This window comes from Capsicum annuum, chromosome 1 (genome assembly GCF_002878395.1).
Source record: "Capsicum annuum cultivar UCD-10X-F1 chromosome 1, UCD10Xv1.1, whole genome shotgun sequence".
Taxonomy (NCBI): domain Eukaryota; kingdom Viridiplantae; phylum Streptophyta; class Magnoliopsida; order Solanales; family Solanaceae; genus Capsicum; species Capsicum annuum.
The window spans coordinates 176,695,168-176,713,366 of record NC_061111.1 but is presented as its reverse complement, the minus strand read 5'-3'; positions in this window follow the sequence as shown (position 1 = coordinate 176,713,366).

Genomic DNA, 18,199 nt, shown 5'->3' with positions numbered 1-18,199 from the left:
ATTTTCTTAAAATCTTCTTAAACAATTAATTCACCTTTTGAAAATAACAGAAAAAATTATAATCTAAAGTAGTTCATTATTGACGATTTAAAGAAGTTACAATAATGGAGATGGAAGTTGTCTTAACTGATGATAAGTTAACAAAATTTTAGAGGAGAATTTTTTTTTTAAATCGAGGTTTAAGCATTAATGGTGGAGAAAAATGGTTTGAATTTTTGTGTATATGTATCAAGAGTAAAATACTAAGGGTAACTTACATAAATCTCGAATTTTTAATTGGTTTAATACTTTTTATCATAATTTTATTAAATTACAACATATTCTGAAATTTAATTTTTATGATACATATATTATATCTTGATACATAGTCGATGGGATACATTTGAAACAAAATAATTATTTAAATACGAAAGTAACGAATTTTTATTTATTATGGGGAGAAAATCATGCACAATTAGTTGCACGATGAATCTCTAAGATACCCAAATCAGTAAAATAGAAGATCAACTTTCAAATTTCAAACACGTCATATTAACTACTAATTTCATTTGCTGAAAATTTCTTCTTTCTCGTTTCTCTAATTTTTTAATTATTTTCAATGGCGATTATATCTGTGTTGTTGTGGCATTCAGGAGTTTGAATTTTGAAGATTAGGTACGACAATTATAGAGTTGACGGTAGTGTGATTCATGAAAAAATTTTGTACCGAGAATTAATGAATGTTGTATCGATTCAATCGAAAATTGACGAGTCTCTGAAAAAAACTCATGTCAAATACATTATTCAAGGAAATTTATCAGTAATGGAGATTCATAATGATATGTCTGTGAATTTTTTTTTTTTTGAGATTTTGAAATATACACCAAAATTTAAAATGTATCCACAGTGTATTATAACAATCAATATTTTAGTTGGTACTGATACTTTGATGCGGATGTTAGTGCAATTGAGTGTCCTAATAATATTGAGTCGATTGAACTTACAGTAGTTGTAGTTGATAATGTTGAAGCTTTTTCTATGACAGATATGAATGTTGAAAACTGATAACGAATTGCAGTAATGGGGTTATCAAGGTGAAATAATGTTACACCTCGAGACTACCCCTTGGACGTCACACGATGCTTAGGACCACAAGTGATCCCAAGTTAACCCTTATACTGACATATCTTATGAGCAACTAAATAAAATACATTAATCTGAAAGAAACAAGCGAAAGAAATGTCTTTACTGAATATGTTCTAAACCAAAACTATCAAAAGGGATTACAACTCTAGTCATACAAAATAAAACTGAAATTAAATACATCAACTATAATGATTGTCTGTGAAGACTCTACTAATATTGACTATAAGTGGCCAGGACATGACCCCTAGCTATCCCTAATCAATACGACTGAATAAAGAAAAAAAAGATGTTACTCGAACTATGTTTGACTCGATCCTTCGAATCAAAAGGACTCATTACCTGCTGACTGGAAGCTGCACACTATCTGATTATGATGTGTGGACAACAACTGGTACCTACATTATGAGACAATGTAACACATAGACATATATGTGGATCAGTATTTCTAGAATGTACTATGTATGTGGGAGTGAATACATAAATAAAACAATAACTTAATATATTCATAGACTTTCAAATAATGCATGCTAAGTGTAAGTGACTCACCTTGAACTTGAATAAAACCGAAAGCTGAAAAATCATAAAACATAAATAATAAAGCATACTGAATAAACTTTGTGAGCCACACACTTAGTTTCTAAAAGCTTTACTTTTACTCTTTTTTTGGGGAGTTTCTTCTAACCGACATAAATCATGTGAGCTATCATGGAGTCCAACGTCTCACACCCACGTTGGTAGAGCTGTTCTACCCTTGCCATCATAATAGAACCTAACTAGAGTGATCACTATACTTAACCCATACTGGGACTTAACCCTATGGTGGCACATAGTTCTAGGGCATGTGACCTTGGACTCATACCCAACTCGGTGCTGAATACTACTCCCATCTTACTTATATTATCTCCCCCATAACTTTAAGCCATCATTCTAAGTCTGTGGAACCCTTCACTAAACTCTAAACTAGACTACAATTATTGTACTCTAGAGTCTGGGATATAACAATACACGTAAATAATAAACTTACTTTGAAAGACTACACCTGAGAGTGTAAAACCCACTGCTAAAACTTCTTTCTAAGATACAACTCTATCTTTCTATAGCCCCAATAGCCAACTTGAACACTTAGAATCTTCAAGAGTATCACCAAACCCGAAGTTCACACCATCTAAAGCTTCAACTCTTATTTCTATTAGCTCAATCTTCAAAGATCCAAACTTAGATTCTAACACTTAACATAGATATCCCCAAACCTTTAATGAACCATACCACTTCCAGCATAGCCTACCATTATCACATCTCCAAACTTATACTTTTTCCTAAACCGTGAGAATCAAAATCATACCAAAAGGCTCAACATCATCTGTCCATAACTCCTTAACTTAGCTATTAAGAACACAATATACAATATAACTAGCTCTCTTCCCATTTAGCAACTCAAGGGTACTACTAACCAACACAACCTTTAATAATCTTAGAAAATAATGCAAACCCATATCACCTTGGGCATACCTCGACATCATACCTAATTACGAATACATAAACTTAAATTTTTGCATACATTGTTCAAGCCTTCTAGATTACTTCCATATAACTAGCATCACTAACCAAGCAATCATTACTTCTACCTTGATGATTATTTACTGTTCAAACTTAACATCTAGTGCTAGATATGATTAACCGTCCAACCTCATTACCATTCTCACTTGAAAGCTATAAAACAAAACATCAAGAAATACCAGTACACTAGAACTTCATAACAACAGTAATCGATCATAATCCTACGGTATACCTTACTAAAATCCCTCAGCACATCGTCCTTCTACACATTACGACTATTTACCCATCTATATGTCTAAATTACTTTCATAGCTTTATAAGTTTCAACTAAACTCTTTTTGCAACCTCAAGGAAAACCTAATGAACAATACTCAACCACCAAATACTTTCATCAATAACCTATACTATTCTAACACAATAACTACCATCAATAACTCTTTTCCTACTTCAAGAAAACAACAATCCACCTTAACTAATAACTCCTTCTCTACCTTCCACCAAGGAACCTGTACCACATTCATTACCCCTAAACTAATACACAAGGACATATCACCTCACTACTAACTCGATCGTATGCAAAAGTTCATCTATATACATTCAATCAATCGCCATCATCACCTTTCTTGTCATTACACTTATATGCCCATACTTCTAACTATAAGAAGGTTCTGCTACTTATGAATCATAACACTCCCGGTGATAATATCCCTCAAATGCGAACACTATTTAATAATCTGGGTTCATACTGTCTCTTCTCATGAGCACTATCTGGATAAAAAGGGGTTAATAAGGAATCTAAATACATAACATGTTATGTCTTATCTGCACAACTCATATGGATGAGGACATAAGCTTTCGACTTAAGCGTCTTATAACATACTAGAGAGCTCCTCTGAAGCCCCTTGTGTGACTTCTGAAGTTACTGATAGTAAACCTAAGAGCATCATCTTAGGAGAAATTAGAATCTAGTACTCATGTTATCTCAAAAAGTCGTAGATAGAGAATTATGGAATAACATATGAATCGACAAAAGTTTCTGAAAGAACCACTTTACTGCACGATCTAGATATGAAAGAAAGAAGATATTTCTTAAATACCCCGTAGCCTTTCGAAGAAAAGTACAAATGTCATTGTACCATTCTGCAAGACTCTACTAGACACGGTTTCATAGACACCCTAGTACACTTGAACTCTGGGCTATGATACCAAGTTTGTAATGCCTTGAGGCTACCCCCTGGACGTCACATGATGCTTAGAACCACAAGTTATCCCAAGTTAACCCTTATACTAACATAACTCGTGAGCAACTAAATAAGATATATTAATCCGAAAGAAACAAGCGAAAGAAATATCTTTGTTGAATATGTTCAAAACCAAAACTATCAAAAAATAATTACAACTCTGGTTATACAAAATAAAACTAAAATTAAATACATCAACTATACTGACTGTCTATGAAGCCTTTACTAATATTGACTATAGATAGCTGGGCCATGACCCCTAGCTATCCCTAATTAATATGACTGAATAAAGAAAAACAAGATGCTACTCAAACTATGATTGACTTGATCCCTCAAATCAAAAGGACTCATCATCTGCTGACTAGAAGCTGCACACTATCTGATTATGATGTATGGACTATAACTGACACCTACATTATGGGATAATGTAGCACATAGACATTTATGTGGATCAATACTTCTGAAAGCTTGAAAAATCATAAAACATGAATAATAAAGCATACTGAATAAACTTTGTGAGTCACACACTTAGTTTCTAAAAGTTTTACATTTACTCTTTCTTTTGGGAGGCTCTTCTAACTGACATCATGTAAGCTGTCATGGAGTCCAACGTCTCATACCTACGTTGGTAGAGTTGTTCTACCCTTGGCATCAGAATAGAACCTAACTAGAGTGATCACTATACTTAACCCAAATTGGGACTTGCATCTATGGTGGCACGTAGTTCTGGGGCATATGACTTGGACTTATACCCAACTCGGTGCTAAATACTACTCTCATCTTACTTATATGCTCATATTTTTTTTTAAATCTACCATAAAATAGCATAAGGGTTTATAATAAAAACCAATTATGCTTCATTTTCTTTAATCTGTAATCAAAATGAACAAGTGTGGATTCCATATCTAGCTTAGGATCAAAAGATCAATATTTCTTTAAATCTCGGTATAGAATCATCAATGAAGCTTAAGATCATAGTCTTCTTGAAATCTCAAACTCATTCTTGGTATAGACTTAATACATAAAACTTAAGAGCATGATCTTCTTGAAATCTCAACACTTCAACTTAGGGATTTAAACTCATGTCAATTCATAACAAAACTTCATACTCAATAACAATCTTGTAATACTTCAACAATAACAAGTCAATATAGTGCAATCTTATGCATAATATAAATCTTATAAGTTAAAACATAAACTTAAGTAACTTTTGATATACTCAAAGCTTTAAATCTCATGATAATCACATGCTTCAAGAATATATATACTTGGTTATGAACCCTACTTGAAAACAATGTAATAAAATCTTAAAATCATGCAATTTGGACACAAGGGTGAAAGGATACCCTTGTCCATAACCCCACATACCTTATTAGACTTGATTTGATGTAGAAACTTGAAATTGAACTCTTAAAGAAGTTATTGAAGGCTTTTTCTTGAAGTTCTTAGATTAAGGGCATCAAATTCTTGAGTATCTTGAACAGGATGTAATGAAGTTTTGGAGTTTTTAGAGTTAGGTTAGGGTTTCTTGGAGAGAAAATTGATGGAGAATGGGTGTATAATGCTTAAACCGTCGTTTATCTTATGTTTTCACGACTTGGGTAATGGCAAATAAACTAATTGCCCCTTTGTAGATTAAAGTCATAACTAGAATGCCATTTGGGGGCTTGGCGCAACCCGGTGGAATGCTCATCGCTATACCCGGCGCGATGCGGCAAAATCGCATTGAACTGCTGAAATCGAAATCCAAACACGACATAAACCTCGTTCAAAAATTCTGAAACTTACCCAAGACATGCTCCTTACATCCCTAAACATAAATCAACTCAAAAACCATCTTCTCAGAGCTCAGAAGGTTAACTTAAAAATTCTCAAAGTTTGGGGTCTTGAAAATGACTAAGTTCCCAACACTTAGTGAAAAATTCAAGTCTTAAGCCCCTTAAGCTAGAATTAGTACGGGGTATTACAAACAACTTTACAAAAATAAAACAACTCTTATATCAGTGATGCATAACTATGCAATCAAGTACAGGTTTAATTTCAAAACTAATAGATCTAACAAACAGAGGTATGATTTTTTGTGTAGATACATTTTAGTGAATTATGTTTTATTTTGTGATGCATCTGAAAGTTATGTGATACATTTAGTTGTATTACAGTGCATTATTATTTTTCATTTTTAGTAATATTTGTGATACTTTTAGAAACAGTGACTTACATATCGTATGTTGAAATTTGTGATTCATGCTTATAGTTTCTTTAATGTGCATTGTTATTTTCTAAATAATTTATACAAAATTGTGAAACACATGACAGTTATATAATTTTTCTATTTGTATTGCAGTGCTTTGTTGTTTTCTATATTAGTTAATTATTTTTTATGATACATTCAGAAGTCTTGACTTACATATTTAGGATTGACATTTGTGATTCAAACTTATAGTTCATTTAATGTACATTATTTTTTTTTGAATTAGCTTAAAAATATGAGATAAATCTGAATTTTGTATGATACATTTAGTTGTATTTCAGTGCCTTTTTTTTCAAACTTAATTATTTAATATATGTGATACTTTTAGCATACTCGACACATAAATTTCAGTTTGAAATTGGTGATTCATATTTAAAGTATCAAAATTAATTTAGAAAATATTTGATATATCTGTAGGTTATGTGATATATTTAATAGTAGTATAATAAAGATTCATATATGTGATACGTTTTAAATTTTTTCCTTGCAGTTATATTTTGATGTGTAAATCTTCAAAATGTAGTTGGCCATTCAAGGTGTCATGTGTGCATGATTCTGATAATTTCAAAGTAAGGTATTTCAATGATTAACATACCTGCCCACTAAAGGGCAAGGTGTTTGATCAAAGGCAGCCAACAATTGCTTTTATAGTTGGAATAACTGCTAAAAAAGTTATTGAACCATAAAAGAATAATCACACTAAATGACATTATTGAAAATATTAAATGAAATTTAGTTTGAACATAGATTACATAAATGCATAGCGTACTAAGAAACATGTTTTAAATATATTGAGAGGTGGACCAGTTGATGGATAAAAAAATGTCTACTTAGATATACATGTTGAATTTTGTTTACGCCAATTCATATATAAGGATACATAATTCACCCGAAAATGATTTCTTGTATTTATTCATAGCACTATGTCCATTGATAAATAAATTTGAATATTGTAGACCTATTATTGCAGCAGGCGAGAGTCACATAAATAAACCATATAAGGGAACATTCCTTTCAGCTAGCACATTTGATAAGGCAGGTATTGATCTTAGTAATTTTTCTTTCTAAATGATGATAAGTGTCATAAATTAGACATAATGATTGTTTCTTGTTATGTATCATGTCATATATTGTCACTTGCTTATGGGGTTGTAGATTCTGAAAAAAAAAATTCTTCGTGAACATGATTTTTTCAGCAATTTAAATGTGCTTAGGATGAGCACGATACTATCTGTATTGTCTTGAATTGAAATGATAACATAATCAAGGGTGTTAGTATAATCTATTCATCTATATCATATTTTACATATATTTGACATCTATGAAATAATGTCTATGCAAATTATAGAAAAAATAAAGACAAATTGATCAGCGAATCTTTTGTCATGGCTAAAACGTACAAGTTAGATGATTTTGATGAGGTTATGTGTGAAGTTGAAAAGATTGACAAAGAATAAAAGGACTATCTCGCAAATGCTAGATACGAAAAGCGGTCACGAGTTCATGCTTCAATAAATTAAAAAAAAAAGATGATGACTTTTGATATTACTGAATGTATCAACTCTCGTCCTGTTGAAGTACGTGAACTGTCTGTTTTAGACTTTCTTGAAAAAATTATAATCGTAATTGATGCTTGAAACTGTAACAATAGAGATAGGTCAAGTTTTCTTGTTGAAAGCTCATTGAGAGGTAAGTTTTAACAAATTCTTAAAATAAATGAGGCAAAATCATCCTGTATGCCAATAAATTATATGCATATCATGTAATTGTCTCGAGAATTTTCTTATGATTTATTTTGAAAATGCTTTAATTATTTTAAAAAATTTGAATGAATGCTGATTAAATTTATCAAATGTATCATAAAGATACGTTTGAAAATCAGATGTATCATAAAGATACATCTGAAAAGCTAGTCCATCACGTAAAAAATCCTTCATGAAACATATATATTCAGTAACTTTTATCATTCATAGTCTCTAATAATTAAAGTTTCTATGAATAAAAAATATTTTTTGATTAGAACACCTACATCTACAGTATGTAAAGAATAAAGAATATACATAATCCGATTAGATAATAGAACATACAACTATGACAGATTTCAGTTTGATGAGATACCTTATGCGCATGTTATTGTTGTGTTGAAAAACAAACATGTAAAGAAAATGAAGCGATACTATTTTTAATTACTATAAAAACACTAGTCAAGACGTATGAAATATCACTTTATCTAATGTCTGACAAACTGAATTGACATGTATCAGTGGAGGTGCTGGAAGATGTGACTTTTCCTCCAAAATATAAAAGACCACCAGAAAGACCAAAGAAAGAGAGGCACAAGAAGAGTAGTGAAACGTTTTTATCAACCTCAAATTATTGTGAAAATGTAGTTGTGAAGGTCATAACATACGCACTTGCAAATGCTTTTCAAAGAAGATGCGAAATTTTTATTTGAATTGGAATATAAAATTTAGAAAATTCAATGTTATGAGTACAATGCGTTGAGTTAATTTCTCAATAATACGTTTCATGAGATATCAAATAGTTGTTCGTAATTGCCTCTTATATCGTTATAATGTGTTACAACTTAGATATATTATTATTCTAACTTTAGGAGTTATATATATTAATTAAATATATTACACAAATTGATGAATTGTGTAATTGAAGGCTTTTAAAAGTATAATTATGTTTAAAAGTATCTAGTAGTATATAGTGTAAGTTAAGCATTGGCACACATATTGTATTTATGTGAAGCAGTTAGCTGAAAGTTATGTGATTCATATTTATAATGTCCTAGTTATTTAGCAAATTTATGAATCATCAGTAGTTATGTGATACATTTATAGTGCCTGTAATTTATGTGATTCATTTTTATAGTATATGAATTATTTTAAAAATTTTGTGATTCATCTCAAGGTTATATGATACATCTTAAAAGTTTTTAAAAGTTATTTGATATATATTAATTGTACTTGAATTAGATTAAAAATATGTGATACATCTGATAGTTTAGTAATACATTTTACTAGTAGTATAATTGTGATTTATATATGGAATATGTCTAAAATCCTTGACTTGACTAATGTAGAAAAAATGTTATAATTGTGATTCATATTACATATAACTAATCTACAAAACATGAATCAAACATATATACCGATACAAGTCAAATGTCCACCTTAGCTTTTGATGACATCTTTGGAGGCCAACACCTAAAGGCTCAAGACTTGGTCACCCCGAGAGCACAAGGATAGGCAAGGAAGGCCCGTTTTGAGCATATCTTAAAGCAATCCCGTGTGTGGAAGATTGCTTGGATGCTTACATTGTTGTTTACCCGAGAACCACAAGCTTTGAAGTATAAACCATCCTTGGTTTTGAGAGCATTGAAGAGGCGCCATTCATTCAAGTCCAACACACTTGGCATTTTGGACATTGTACATGGTGTATTTACACACCATAGCCGCCGGCCCCTCTCATTAAGGGCAAAGTGGTCTTTTTATCCTTTTTTTTGTAATATACTATAAGTAGGACTTTTTAGGTGTTCTCTCTTTAGTTTATGAATGATGAATGTATGAAACATTAAAAATCTTCTCTCTTGAGAGTAGACCATCTTAGTGTAGTTCTTAGTTAGGGCTTGGATTAGCCATTGTAGTTTAGGGTTTGGAAAAGTCTATTGTTCTTTGCTTGGAAACGATGGATATTGAGGTGAGTTGATTCCCTTGGGGGTCACCGTAAAAGTATGTTGTTTTTGTTACATTCATTAGGGGTTTTTGAGTTCAATATACTCTTTAATTCCTAATCTTTATAATAATGTATGTCTCACTACCTATCTTTACCTTTCTTGCAATTGTGTTAGTATTTGTATCTTGTAATTATTTGCTCTTGATGAATTCAAATCTTGTGTTCATCTTGTTCTTGTTGTATTGTTGTTTTTTTGGTGTTAAAATACCTTGTAAACTTGTGATACTTGTGTTGTTGTTGTTGGCCGAAACTAACACTCAAAGGGGTCCTCGGGTTGCTCTCAATTTGTGGACTATTTGGTGTAGTTTTTGTGTCTTTTGTGGTCTTTCTTGTATCATTTGGTATCAGAGCCATCATTTATTTCGTTCCCACGAGATCAATCATGAGCTTGGTAACTTGAAAATAAAAAAAAAGTGTTGAAAAGTTAAAAACCCTAAAAATAGTAAAGTTGTCCCATTTTTGTGTTTAGGCCAAAATTTGAAGCCTAGTTTTTTTGTGTTTTTGTGTGTTTTAATTGTTTCTAGTGTTGGTTCGTTTTTCACCAACACTAATAGAGTCAAAATCTAAAATTTAAGCCATTTTCGAGTTGTGTTTGGATTTTTGAGCAGATTGTTGCTGTTGTGGATGAAGTCGTGTGTATTGTTGTTTGGGTGTTGTTTTTGATGTTTGGTTGTTGAAAACTTTACCTTGGACATATGTTGTTGATAGTTGGGGGTCCAATGTTTACCTAGCACTCCAAAAAAAAATCAAAGGAGGTGTTCATGGTGTTCTTACCATCTTCATGTTGTGTTGAAGAAGATTCTTCAAAGAGGGGTTGTCTAATCCAAAATTCAAGAGAAAAAAAGAGTGTTATTTGTTTGTCTTGGAAACATTTTCAAGACAACACAAAATAAAAAGGAAAACAAAAGGCTCCAAAATGACTTGTTACTAAAAAAGAGTAAAGGCACTTTTCAAGCTTGTCCCAATAGGGAAAGGAGACAAGACTTCCAAAAAGGTTGTCTTGTCAAAAGAGTGAAAGAGAGTTAAACCCTTTTGAATTTTGAAAAGCGCTCCAAAGTCTTATTTGTTTTCCACCATAGCCGAAATTCCAATCATCCAAAATTGAAGATTGATCAATACAACTTTGAGATAAAAAAAATCCAAAATTTCAACAACTTCCAACGCCCAATCCAAGGCTGCCACACCACCACCTTCAAAACAACCTACAATAACAACAACAACATACCCAATGTATTTCTGCATAGTGGGGTCTAGAGAGGGTAAAGTGTACGCAAACCATACCACTACCTCAGGTGAAGTAGAGAGGTTATTTCAGATAGACCCCCGGCTTAGAACCAATAACAGTATAACAAGCACAAAGGATAAGTGCAAAATAAACTAACACCATTTGCAACAAGATAATACTACAACCACAAGATAAAAATAAGAACTATCAAACTGAAATCATAGACCTCGCACAACACAACGAATAAAACCTATAGACACGAAAGACCGCTCCTTTTTTGTTACCGACGCACTCCCACCCCCTAACCCTCTACCCTAATCCGCGTCTTCCACACCTTTCTATTAAGGGTCATATCCTCTATAAGTCATAACTGCTCCATATCATGTATAATCATCTCCCTCCAATATTACTTCGGTCTACCTCTACCTCGTCTAAAACCATCCATATCTAGTGTCTCACACCTCTGCACTGGAGCATCCAATCCCCTCCTCATCACGTGCCTGAACCAATATAACCTCACTTCTCGCATCTTATCCTCTACCGAAGCAATTCCCACCTTCTCTTGAATAATCTCATTCCTTACCCTATCTTTCCTGGTATGTCTATACATTCATCACAATATTCGAATCTCCGCCACCTTCAACTTTTGGATGTGGGAGTTCTTAACTGGCCAATATTTCGATCTATACAACATAACCGGCTGGACTACCACTCTGTAGAACTTACCTTTAAGCTTCGGTGGCACCTTCATATCACATAAGACTCCCAAAGCGAGCCTCCATTTCAACCAGCCTGCCCTAGTATGATGCATGACATCCTCGTCAATCTCGTCATTGCCTGAATCATAGACACCAGATACTTAAAACTCTTCTTTTTCTGAACGACCTAAGAGTCCAGCTTCACCCCCACTCCATCCTCCTGCGACACCTGACTAAACTTATACTCCAAGTACTCTGTCTTAGTTCTGGTCAACTAAAATCTTTTAGACTCAAGCGTATGTCTCCAAATCTCTAACTTATCATTAACTCCTCTCCGAGTCTCGTCAATCAGTACCACATCATCCACAAATTACATACACCAAGGCACCCGTCCTTGAATATATCACGTCAAAACATCCATCACCAAGGCAAATAAAAATGGGCTAAGAGTTGATCCCTGGTGCAACCCTATCGAAACTGGAAAGTACTTCGAATCCGAACCTACAGTCCTCACATAAGTCTTCGCCCCATCATACATGTCCTGGATCGATCTAGTGTATGCCACAGGCACCCCTCTAGCCTCTAAGCACTTCCATATAATCTATCTTGGAACTCTCATATGTCTTCTCTAGATCAATAAACACCATGTGCAAGTCCTTCTTTCCCTCACGAAACTGCTCCAATAATATCCTCACGAGGTGAATGGCCTTAATGATCGAGCGACCTGGCATGGAACTGAACTGATTCTTAGAGATATTCACAATCTCTCTCAGCCTCAACTCTACCACCCTTTCCCAAACTTTCATAGTATGACTCAACAACTTAATGCCTCTATAGTTGTTGCAACTCTGAACGTCTTCCTTGTTCTTATATAAAGGAATCATCGTACTCTACCTCCATGCTTTCGGTATCTTTGTTGTCCTAAGAATGACGTTAAATAAACTTGTTAACCACTCGAATCCTTCCCCACTAGTGCTCTTCAAAAAATTCACTGGAATTTCATTTGGCCCCATCGCCCTACCCCACCGCATCCTGCGAATAGGCCCCTTAACCTTCTTAACCTTGATACGCCTACAATAACCATAATTTCAGATTTTGTAGTTTTTTTTTGTTGTTCCTTAGTTTCAATTTCATTGGTTTCAATACTAATTGGCAAGCTAGTACTCAACTACTAGATTGTTAGTTAGTGTTTGTGTTCGTTCATTCGTGTTTAGCCTTTGTTATGTGTTTTTCTCATTTTAACTAGTCGTAAAATCTTTGTTTCAAGTTTGTAAGTAGATTTTGTTTTGTGTCTTGAGTCGATCAAACAAGAATCTATTTCGGCCGCCAAGTAGAATTGCCATCTTATTGACTACCGGAGTATAAGCAACTTTCATTATTCGCTACTCCAATTGTGAGGATCACAAAAGTGAGTGTCTACGAGAGTTAGTGAGGAACTTTTACTACTAATCTTATTTGTTCACTCTGTAGGTTTGTTTCTTTGTTTGTTTTAGGTATAATTTCAATGGAACCCGAGGCTTTCACCGCTCAAAACATGGACAACAATGTCACCAATGTCATTTTCGCCTACGTTGACATGATTTTCGGAGACATGGTTATGGTGAATGAAAGATTGGATCGTATGGTAGTATGAATGACTAGTTGCAGTAGAATTGGCCACTGGATTGGCTGTAACAACAGCTAGTCATTCATCCTACGCTGCTACGGAGTTCGCTAGAGTAGTGAACGCAACCCTGAATTCTGCGTGAGAGACATGCTCGTCCAGAGGATCTGCTGACAGGTTGAGGGGCTGACTGAGTTCCTGTTCTTCTTGGAAGGCATGTTCTGTAAACAAAAGAAGGAAATAGATTAGACTGAGAGTTTAAATTGAGCTCATGCCCAATCGCACGACATGAATACTGAAAAAAGGGAAACTTTTCTTAAATGCCTTATAGCCTCTCGTCCATAAGTGTGGCACTCTACACACCCATGCACAAGACTATACTCGACGTGGCTTTCAGACTTTCTAGAACACTTTAAAACCCTAGTCTCTGATACCAAGTTTGTAACGACCCGAGATTACCTCCTAGTCGTTACATGGTGCTTACGGTCCCGAGGGACCACAAGCTAACCCATGGGCTAGTACCTGTTGTGAGCACCGAATAATATAATCATGAATGTGGAAGAATAACTAAAATGCCATAAGGTCTTTAGTAATGAGATAACTACTGAATTATGAATCTGGTAAAATATTGAAAACTGAATAGTTTGAATTGCTAACTGTAGTGTCTGAAAAGCCTCTAAGCTGAATACTGCGAGTTGATGGGACAGGCCCCCAACTGACTCTACTAACTATAGAGATAAAGACATGAAGTAATATAATTTGTCCTTGAATAATGAGGATGCACCACTGCTGATAATCTGAGAATCTAGGTGCGATCCGGGGACTGAGCGTCAGCACTTATGATATAAGATACCATAGCGCAAAAGAAAAGGTATGCGATCAGTACTTTGAATGTACTGGTATACTAAATGAGGTAGGTTGACATGCAAGGTTTCACGAATAGGTGTAATAAACTATCTGAATATACATGTAAAGCACGGAGTACTGAGTATAGGACATGAAATCTATGGATACGAGAGATATATAAAGCATGTAAATACTGTATATGCATGAGAGTCTGTAAATACTCAAAATAAATAAAAAGCTGTTGGCACTAAGGATGCATGACCAAGCATATAACATGGACTGAGTAAAATTTGTAAACTAAAATACTAAAATAACTAGTATCTGTATGCTTTGGTCAAACAACACTAAAACTGAATGACTGACTGGATCTGTAACTGAGACTGAATTTGAGACTGTGGGAGGTATCATCTAATAGACATTCCATAATTTGAGCTAATCAGGGTCCAACCTGTAACCCCAATTAGATGGGTGTTAATAACATGCCACGGTTACTAACATTGGCTGTGTGGATCCACTAGACTGATATAATGTCCAAAGGACTAAGGGTGTTAAGCCTGAACTGACGGGTGACCCCTGCGAGATAGTCAAGCCTAATCTGACAGGTGACTTCTCATATCCTATGCTAGCTATGTAGTTTTGAAGTATAGGGACTTCTACTAATGACTCTGCATATCTGATGGGGAAGTCGTCATCCCTACACTCACTCGGTGCTAAATCCTACTCCCAACTAAAAGACACTGAGATACTAGACTGTTCTGAGTTTAATGACTGATATCTGACTATTTTGATAATGATCATAGTAGAATCTGAAGACTATTCTGTAATATACTGAGACTAGACTAAATAAACAGCTATGATTTTTTGGGTATTCAATACCCCTAGGACTCAATGCAACAATACTGAAAAGATACTAAAGCTTGAAGGCCAAAACATGAAGGCTCTTATTAAATAAATCACTCTTGTAGGCATTTTATCAAACACTTGTACTTCATAGTTTAGTCGTTTCATAGGAATAGTATAAAATTTGAAATAATAGCATGACTTCAACATTTATAACACTAAATCATGATCTAATTTGAAGAATGACGATATTTAAAACATTAGGATTTGATAACAACGATAATTCCATTAAAGTATGGTATAAAATCAATATTCATGGTAGTTCATGGAGATTCATAGTTTTAAATCTCAATTTAATATCATAGATCTTGAAAAGATGATAGGTTTGTAATTAAAAAGGATACTTGGACTCCATGGATGAAAGGAATCCATGGATGAACATATAACATACCTGGAACGATGAATTTGGAAGGGTTGATGGAGAGTTCTTGAGATTTGTCCTTGATTCTTGAGAACTAGGGTTTCTTGTTCTTGAAAGAGGAGATTTTTAATTTGAGAGAAAGTGAATAATGATGAGTATTTAGGTAAATTAGGGGTTAAATTTTGTATTTAGGGCGAGTTTAGGACTTAGGAAAAAGACCCAAATATCCATAAACGAATTTAAAAACACGAGCTAGAAACTGAAATCCCGATTTTTGGCCTTGGCGCGATGCGGAGCTATCGCACCGTGTCACTGGAATTGGACAGGCTTGGTACGACGTGGAGGAATCGCGATTCTCTTTTGATTCTGAAATTCACCTTTGGCGCGACGCGCCATTATCGTGACAGGACAGTGAAAAAGGACAATTAGGATTTTGGCTGACGGCGCAACGTAGTGGTTTTGCGGAGCTTCACTAGAAATTGACAATCGTCATTTATGCTGGCTCCGCGATGCGTTAAGGGTTAAAATGACGGTGTTAATCGATTGAAACTTTAAATTGCCATAACTTCTTACTCGATTATTGAATTTGACCGAATTTTATATCCTTGAAAAGATAATTAATTTCCTACGCAATGGCAGGTTCTAAACTGAAAAATAATTAGTGTTTCAAAAATTTCATATATGAATACTCACGTATTGGGACTTAGATTATGCTAGGGAAATACGGGGCGTTACAAGACCACGTTAGTGTAGTTCTTAGTTAGGGCTTGGATTAGCCATTGTAGTTTAGGGCTTGGAAAAGTAAATATTGTTCTTTGCTTAGAAACGGTGGATCTTAAGGTGAGTTGATTCCCTTGGCGGTCACCATAAGAGTGGGGTGTTGTTGTTACATTCATTAGGGGTTTTTGTGTTTAATATACTCTTTAGTTCCTAATCTTTGTAATAATTTATGTCTCACTACCTATCTTTACCTTTCTTGCAATTGTGTTAGTATTTATATCTTGTAATTATTTTCTCTTGTTGAATTCAAATCTTATGTTCATTGTGTTCATCTTATTCTTGTTGTATTATTATTTTTTTGATGTTAAAACACCTTGTAAACTCGTGATACTTGTGTTGTTTTTGTTGGCCAAAACTAGCACTTAAAGGGGTCCTCAGATTGCTCTCAATTTGTGGACTATTTTGTGTAGTTTTTGTGCCTTCCGTGGTCTTTCTTGTCTCATATATGTTTCACTAACTTATGTAGTAAATATGCTACACAATTATTTACATAACCTAAGCGATATCAAACATATGTATCAAACACATAGATTTCTTTAACGAAATAATAAATATGCTACATAGATTTCTTTAACGAAATAGTAAATATGCTACACCAATAAAATTATGGGAATACTTCATAATCGAAAATGTCATACAATAACTAAAAGGTAAAATAAATCTCGACATATCCAAAAAACTTAAAACATAACAAACGGTAAACACAAACTTTCAAGCAACAACTACTAGACAATCACTGCTCGACATATATTATTTTCGTATCTTCTAATGGAAGGAAAATGTATTTAGGCCTAGGCGAGTCTTGATTGTCACTAATATATTTGTTAGATGCTTTATTCACCCCATAATTCCATAACAATGACGTGTATCCGGTACGGTGCATTACTGAATTAAAATCTAAAAAAGATATTTAAACTCCATCACTTAAAACTCAGCATATGCTGCAATAGACAATCCACAACTTCTGCAATGTATAAGTATACTAGTGTCAAAATTTAAAATGTTAGTTATGTAAAATTCATATATTAAAAGAAAAAATGATACATTCAGTGTGCTTCAGCTTGACTGTTGCACAATATCATCAAATAAGTATTGGTTTATTTTTTCTTTGTATGCTTTTAGTAGTAATCAGTTTGTGCATTTTTTTTAAAGACAAATAAATTGACAATATTTTAGCAAGTTTTTTTTATCTCAATTGGATGATCATCAGGACCTTTCAACGAGTTGTATACACGAATGCATCTTTCTTTGAACACTATAACTGCCAACACCGGATGATACTCTTCCTCACATTTTATTGACATGTACACCTCATTAACAAATGTCATGAAAGACCTGCTGAAATGTGTAGACCTTGAATAATTTTACAAACGGATCGATCTTGCGATGCAACCTTCATTTAACGAACATTTTCCTCATGAAAGATAAAAACAATATCTAATGACATCCGATGGTAATGAGTGTATATTTCATGAATGTAATTTTTGAACATGCAATTAACGATGATATATTTATATTTATTGGTGGTGTGTAGCTTTAATTTCTTGCGAAGATAATCGAATATTACATATATATCAAAGATAGTCAATATGTTGTAATGAAATATTAAAATATATTAACACATTTGATACATATATATGACATATAAGACAGATGCAGATTAGTTGATACATATATATATCCTTATAATATAATGGCTAAAAAATAAAATAAATATGATTGCGTAAGGAATATATGTGTATTAACTAATTTGGATGTGGTCCATAAATATGATGGCAGAACCTACCTAAAGAAAGCAGATATATAAAAAATGCTCAGTTCATGTAATTTTGAATTTCATCCCTCACATACTAACAGGAACAAATGAA